This window comes from Geospiza fortis, unplaced genomic scaffold (genome assembly GCF_000277835.1).
Source record: "Geospiza fortis unplaced genomic scaffold, GeoFor_1.0 scaffold192, whole genome shotgun sequence".
Classification (NCBI taxonomy): Eukaryota; Metazoa; Chordata; class Aves; order Passeriformes; family Thraupidae; genus Geospiza; species Geospiza fortis.
Window position 1 is genome coordinate 9,288,809 of NW_005054315.1, and position 8,447 is coordinate 9,297,255.

Here is an 8,447-nt window from a genome sequence, read left to right on the forward strand (position 1 = left end):
GTGCCAGGTCTGGCCAGCCCTGCCGTGTGTGGCCCCTCCCAGGCAGGGGAGGAGAGGACGGGGACGCCGAGAGTTGGGTGACCCAGAGGTGGCAAAAGCGTGCGGACAGCCTTGCTGTCCCAGCCTACCGCGCTGGGCAGAGAGCCAGCACCGTGTAAATTTAGGTCATCAAATGCCTGGTGTTATTCAAACTTAGCAGCCTGGGGGGCACAGAGGGCAGAGCTGGCTGGTGGGGTGGAAGGGTCAGGGATGCAGCCCGAAGGATGGGCGACACACCCTCTGGTCCTGCGCAGCCCTGCCTGATACCTGGCTCTCCCCTCTGTCCCGCGCATATTTTTTCCGTGTTCTCTTCGGTCATTCTGTTCCTTCCCCTACCTACACCCAGGCCTACGTGTTGCAAGTACACTTTTCGTGTGATGTTAAAAGCGCAAGTAAAAGTTGTGTTTTGGCAGGTGATGTTAAAAGCGGTTTGATTAAATAATTTTAGAACTGGGCAATGCATGCAAAATTTTACTTTTTTTGGACACTGACTTTTTAAAGCTTTAAATATATGGAGCTACGAGCATAGAAGGGGGGAAGGGGTAAGTGGGAAAAAAAAAAGAAAATAGATCAGACTGTTTTCTACATTATCCCGTAATAAAGGCAATTAAATAGAGGTGCCTCTATCCTGTTAGAGATTATGCTTTTTTGTTTTGTTTTGTTTTGAAAAGCATGGACTAGAAATATGAGTAGTTCTCAAATGTTAGAATAAGCTGTTAAAACCATAAACACAAATTCTCAAAAATATTACTAAAGCCAAGTTCTGGGCTAGGAAATAGGTGTTTAAGAGGACGTCTTCTTGGGCACAATTTTGCAAGACCTATTGTATTTGTTGCAGAGTAATAGCTGGTAAGACTAGCGTGGACTCAAATGGCATTATTACAAACCAGTGCAGAGAGTCCTACTGCTTGCAGAGGACATGGTGTGCAGGTGTATAATTGAAATATTAAGACTGAATGAAGTATTCTTATACTTCAGTGTGGTCTGAAGGCAGGTTAGATTGCCGTGTTCAGATGGGCATTGGTAACCATCTAAAAATAATCACTGGCATGAACACAGCCTTCTGCATCTGGAGACTCTCTCCCACATAGTAGCAAAACCTGCCAACTTTCATGTATTAAAATTTCAGATTCAGGCCAAAGTTTATTGTGCCATGATTTTTCCTGTTACCTCAGAAGCAGTAACATTGAAAAAGCTGCACCTGGAAAATGCACTGTCTTGCTCCTTTTCCCTTGCTCTGTTGCAGAGCCCACATGTCCAGTCCTTACCTCCTGCTTAACTGTAAGGATGCTATGGGGCAGCATGTCACAAGCTGAGTCCAAGTAAACTTCTGCTCACTTTTTATCTATAGAACCTTCTCTTCTCAGCTCAGACTGGTCAGGCATTATTTGCTTTTGGTATATCCATTCTGGCTGTTCCCGGTCTGGAAGTTCTTGATCTTACTGTGTCTGGAAATAATCTCCCAGACTTTCAGGCGAAGCTGTCTCCTCTTTGATGTCCATACCTCAGATCTCCTTGCCTGCAGCCCTTGGGGACCTCTCACAGACACTGTGATTATTCAGAGATGGCAGGAGGTGGCCTCACAGTGGCATTGGCCAGCTCTGTTTGTGTCATCACTTGTCATCTGATCCCATGAGCTTACATATGTCCAGTTTACCTAAGTTGTCTCTAACTTCATGCTCCTCATCCAAGAACAGCATCTTTCTCCCTCAAGCTTTGCTGGTCTCCATAAGGATCTGGGAGCTCCAAGACTACACCTTGCCAGCAGTGATGGCACTGATGTACTCTTTTCTGTATACCTTACCACTGGTGCTTTGTCCCATTTAGGAGCAGTGCCACAATGTCCTTAGTCCTCTTTTTGCTGCTGATGTACCAACTGATGCTCTTACATGTCCTTCACATCCCTCACCTGTTTCAACTCCAGTTTAACTCCAGTTTAACTCCAGCCTTCACAATTTTATCCCTGCATACTGAGTTGACAGCCCTAACGACCTTCCTGGAATTTATGGCAGTCAATCATTGCATGGGAGCTGTCTCCATAACTTTTATCAGGACATTGGGTCATCTTCTTGTTTCCTTATAGCAGAAAAGACCAGTGTCCAAGATAGGACTCAATTGATTTATACAATGATGGTGTTCTTAAACCCTCAGTTTTTCCAAATAGTAGCTGACAATTGTTTGGGTTCTTTGGCTGTTGGAGACCCTCAACTGCATTTTTTTTCCATGGATTGCAGTCCTGAGATCTTGTCCCATGTTAGTAATGAGCTGTTCATAACCCATCTCTGCTCTGAGGTAATATAGTGTAGATGTGTCACACGTTTTCTTCTGAAGAAACCAATGCAATTATGAGGAAGGGGCAGATGATAATGGATGGAGGAAATGTGCAGGATGGAACGAGCTGCTGTGGATGCTGGTGGTTATTTATTGCACTGACTACATGCAGAGGTAGGGGGAGGAGACTTTTCTGAAAAGGATGCAGGTGTGGAAATGCTCACCTTTTGTTTTGAGATGTGGGACAATTCACACTGGCAGTGGACAGGTGAAGAATGATACATTAAGGAATATACCCCAAACTAATTGCAGTATAGCAGTGTTGCACGGATGACTAAGCTGAATGATGGATTTCATTTTGATTCTGTGGAGGACAAGTTGCCATTTTGGGGGAAATACTAGATCATGTTTAGGTTTTGTAGCACATGTTTGGGGCTTCTTTTTTTACTTTGAGGTAGTGTGATTAGCAGTAGACTAATTGTGGCCATTGATGTACCTAAGTTGCATGTGTTACAATGGGCATGACTGTGCTTTCCTGCCGCATTTAAGTGTGTTACATATTCTGAAGTGATGAGATACTAGGGTACAGAAATGCTTTTGCTGCCATGACTGCTTTCAGCCACTTTACATTGGTATAGCCAGCTGCTGGAAAGCAACTGGATCTGCCCAGCTGAGCAGGCTCTGAATTTGTAGAAATGTGACTGGAACTCCCAGTGAAAAGGCCACCACTCCCTCCCTGCTTCCTTGCTAATCCCTGCAACTCTAGGGCCTGGGTATGGACTGCAGCTGAAGAGAACAAATGGTTTGACTGCTTTTGCAGTGATCCCTTCACAGAGCAGGCTCTGGTGTGATGCTTCAATTACATTATTGAAGTAATGCTTGGTAAAAAAGTAAAAATCAACTATTATGGCTAATTACTTGGTCATGAAGTGGAAGTCCTGCAGAAAATCTAGTTTTAACGTCTGAATATTTGGAAACAAACAGTTTTTTTTTTAACTGCTGAAGGAAACAAATACAACTTGTCTCATAAACAGGTGTATGGAATAGGCAGTGGTTCCCAGCAGGAGGGAAAAGGCTTTAAAAATAGAATCCCAAGCCTCATCCACAATTTGCTTATGATGCTGGAGAAATGCCATTGTGAACCAAGTCTGCTGCATATTAATTTTAGTAATGTTGATATCTCACTTCAGAACTTTGTAGCAAATAGTTTCCTGTCTTTGTAAACACACACAGAGTGCTGTGTGTGTTCTGTTCTCATTTAATTTGAAAACCCCAATATAAATGGTTTGATAATACTTTTTTTGGCATTCATTTCAAATAGTTCTGTGAGTGAAAATTAGATAGTGAAGCTCTGTATGTGTAACCCCTTAGGAGATAGGTGTGCGCTGAAGCATACAGAGACTTTGTGAGTCAAGCCAAATGCTTCAGGATCCCTTTGCAGATAAAAAGTTAAGGGATGGGAAAAGGTCATCAGTGATGGAATGAAATACTGGAGTTTTGAGTTGGGGCTTAGTCTGGGCAACAGAAAGATTCAAGAAATCCCCTTTATGCAGGCATTTCTGAAGGGCTATGCATACTTTTGATTCCTGAAAAGCATACTTATTCTCCCTTTTCTCTACACAAATAGATGGTTTGGTTAAGCTGTGATATGAAGGTTCATGTCATCTTGTAGTGGCTCCCGTTTCTGAAGACTTATCTCAGTCGAGTGAGGTTGTTTCAGTTCCTCCCTGTAAGCTGAGGGAGGTTTCACAATTCATTTGCTGAAATAAGCTTGTCAGGGAGAGTCTTGTTTCCCTGAATGCTTTGCCCAGCCCAGTGGCCTCTGGAAGGAAATAGGGTGAAAGGAGAAGCAGCTCATATGCACCTCTTTTTCTCCAAGTCCAATGTATCATCTTTCTGCAAGCCTTGCTCTTAGGTTCTCCAGTCTTCTTGTAGTTGGAGCAGAATACAGGCAATTTCAGTTCTTTCACAGGGGGTGAGAGGTTTGTGGTTTGCTGCAGGTTTTCATTGAATTTCCATTGGTCACCTGCGCACGTAAACTGGAAATGCTCCTTTTTTGACCATTCTGTGGGTTTTGGTGGGGTTTTTTTTGCCTTTTAACTTGCTGCTGTGCTGTATTACATATTTTTCTGCATTCACAGTCTGGCCCTGGCTCCTGATATATCTGTTTTCAGAAAGAATTCTTGAGCAGTTGTAGCTGTGAAAGATGCTTAGGAGCAATGCTTTTGTTTCCTCAGAGATTCTGTGGGGACACCTTGGTATGCTTTGGAGCACTCAACACAGCTGAAGCTGCCTTACGTTACATAGCTGTGCAGGTTTGGGCTGGCCATTGTTTTGGTTGTAGAAGAGGAGCCTGACTGACAGCTGTTTTTCTGACCACATGCCTCCTTTTTTTTTTGCCAAGATATATATAGAAGTCTGATTTGCTGAGCAGAGCAAAATGGCTTTGTGCAATTAATGTGACATGCTTAATAATGCTTGGAAGGATGCAGGCAACTGCATTTATAAACCTGCCATGGTTTAAAAAAAAATATAAAAATTTGACAAGCAATCCCAGTGCAAATACATGTTTTTCTAAAAAAGGGACCACATGGTGCCTAGTTGTAATTTTACTTTTGAGACAAAAGTCTCTATTTTTCCAAGAGGCCTTGTGTCATGCCAGAAACTCACTTTATCCTTGGATTATCCTACACAGTGACAAAAGCAATTTATGACTTTTTTTTCTTCTTTGGAATTTTAATGTCATTATTACTTTCCTATTTAAACAGCTCATTCCTTGAATACTGAGTATGGTTTGGTTATTAGTACTGCGGCGGCACATTGGTGAAATCAGGCTCAACCAGCTCTCCATAATTTTTCCAGTCTATAAATGATTTTTAAAAGGTCATCATGACATAATTGAAAAGCTCAGGTAATTAGCATCAATATTCAGCTTTCTCCACCCAGTATTTTATAAGCTGCTTTACTATTACTGTTGTCTGGGGAGGTTTTAATTTGAAAAGGGCATTCACAAGGGGCATCTGCATGAAGATGAAACCTTATTTAGCTTGAGAAGAAATAGCATCAGCCACAGCTCAAACATCTCTTGTCTTAGGTGCAAGAGGATGTTAGAAGACAAGCTTATCTCCCCTCCTTTCTTCAGCAGCAGAACTCATTTTACTGTAGATGTTGCCACTGCAGATCCCACCAGCTACATCCACACACCAAGTTCAACCTCCTGTAGCTGTAAGGACCTACCCTGCAGTATGACCTTACTCTAAAGGCAGAATGTACAACTCACAGCATTTCTTCAGCAGTGTATAAACATCAGATGCTTGGCTGGCTGCCCCTTTCAGGAAAACAAGAGTGATGGGGAAGAAGATGGAGAGCTGAAGCTGCTTCATGTGCCTTGTCACAGTGAATTGCCTGGGTTTAGTATCAGGTGGAAGTTTAATTCCTGTACTTTGTGTCTTGCTGCCTGTCTTCCAAGGAACACCAGAGGAAGAGGAAGAAGGATGAGGGTCTAGGAGGCATTGATCATTGAAGAGTGTAGCTGGGGAGAAGAGGATGAAAATGTTGATTTATTATCAAAGAGGGCCTGAACTGTGTTTGAACCCAGAGGTTAAAAGTAGTATGATTTGCGTGTGTCCTGAGGCAACCACTATCCCCAGTGCTGAGCTCTCCACAGAAGCGTAGGATTGAGAGACATCATACAGATAAAATTTTATGCTTGGGGTCCCACTAGAGTGTGTTGGAGGATGAATCTGACGCACCTGAACTTGGCCTGTGACCCTATCACACCTCTTAACCCCAGAACGGGAGCTTATTCTAGACTGGTAATACCCATATTGCAGAAGAGATCACCCAGGTTCTTGGATTCTCTAGCTGGTCAGAGTGACCCCGAGATACGTCAGAAAGTCTCTTTTCCCAGCCCAGCAGTTGAAGAAAGAGTCAGAGTTCTTGATTTCTGGTCTCAAGGTTGTTTATCTTATCTATAAAATTCTTTCTCCTGACCTGCCGAGCAGGAGACAGTCAGCGGCATTCTGCCTGCCCCGGGGTGGTGTTATCTTTTTATACAAAAAAACTATCTATACAATATTTACAATTACTTTCCAGCTATGTTAGACAGTGAGCTTCTACTCTAAACCAATCTGTAAGCATCAATATCGCAGCAGAAGATGGAGGCCAAGAAGAAGAAGGAGAAAGGCTGGACACACCCAGATTCCTCCATCTTGCCCCCTGACCCTCCATTCTAAAAACCCCAAAAAATCTATTTTTCACCCTGTGATAGATTCACTATCATTCTACTTAAACTTTCATGGCTTGTAATTCTTCATATAAGGTTGGTAATTGTTTTTTCCAAGGGCTAAATCAAAGGCACAGGGGTCTTGGGCTCTGTGCCAAGGTCTCTGAGCCCCCTGGGCAGAGTCTCGAGTCCTCCAGGGCAGCCAGAGGAATTCCCTGGGTTCTGACATGAGGCTATTTTGTACCCAGCAAAAGCATTTAATATGTGTTTGATCTGGCGGAGCATTGAACTTCTATCCTGTTCATATTGATACAACTGCCCAAAAATGGATCTATGGTAAGGAGTTTTGTTTGCATTTGTTCTTTTGCTTTCAGTTTTGCTTTCTTAATTTTGAATTTTGTAAGATTAGAAAATAAAACTTTCTGTCTGACATGCTAAAGAAACACAGCTATTTTCACTGAGAAGGTAAAATCCTATGTGACAGAGGAAAATTGGCTTGAAATATGCATGAGTTTTTCCCTGAATAGGCACTGAAATGTTTCGCCCTTGGGATGGACACAGACCTTGGAGTTTTACCAAGGTGCTTCAGACATCCCTGCTCCCACTGCTTTTCTCTTTCAATTATGATGACTGGAGCTGTCTGGATGTGGGACTCATTTGAACTAAAAATAAATATATTTTAAAACAGGATCCTTATTCTCTGGTCTCTCAGAAAGGTATGTTACAGTTTTTGGTACTGATTTTTTAGGCTGGTTTTTAATCTGTGTAAACTGAAATGTTGATTTTATTTTATTTACATGGAAAAGACCAAGCTTGTGAGTAAATTATTGTGTTGCTAAAGATCTGATAAGCTTTTTAGTACTGGTTCTTTCCGAACCTTCTGTAATCATTTATTGCAGGTACTTAAAAATAAAACTAGCTACTTCACTTTGTTTGGAGACATTGAAGAAGAAATATAGAGCTTTTTATGCACAAGGGAATCAGATTCAAACAGATACAATGAATGTTAATTGTGACTTCTTGTCATGTTTTCCTTTGTAAGCCTAAAAGTTCCTTGACAGCCTTGCAATTGTGGAAAGAAATATTTTTAAAAGTCACAAAGCAGATGTGATTCTGTGCCCTGAAAGGCTGAACTGACACCACTTTGCAGAAGGGAGCAGTGGGGGAGTGCTTCTATGATTCTTCACAAGTAACATCTGATTTAAGAAGTATCCCTCACCATTCCAGAGAGGATATTGAAAATTAATATAATCTCATGTTTCTAAATTGATCAAAATTGATGTCATCGCAGACTTAAAGGCATAGTAAAGCTGGATGAGCACTCACAAGGCAAGGTTGGGTAAAACCCTTAAACAATGTATGTTCTGTAACAGTGGACATCACAGCATGGTCTGCTGGGTTGCAGCTCCTTTCATTTGCTGTATGAACAAGACTGAAAGTTTGTCTGTTATTTAGGGCTTCTGTACTGATCATAAAGGAGGTGAAAATGCAAAGTTAATTTTCAACTGGTGTCCTGTTGGACCCAAAGTACTTAGAATTGCATCTTTGAAACTCAGTCACAAACTCCTGTGTTGGAATGAAAAATTTTCCTTCAAAGCACAGATTACCCTCTCCAGCTTGGAGTGAACAGCTGAAAATTGCTGAAGAATCTGTCCCTTGGAATAAATGGAAATGTGGCAAAATGCCACATCTGTGTAGGATGGGAAGGTTTTCTTTTATTAAAATACCCACACTGAACTGATGTTACTAAGACTTGCATGTTACATTCCAGAAGGAATCTCCTTCAGTTTCCAATTTTGGTTAATTCCATGCTTACAAATACTGTTATGCTCTTCACTCTTAGACTAAATGAATGAGCCCCTAAATGCAGTAAGTTTTTTCCTTACTCATAAAAATACTCCTACTGAATTCA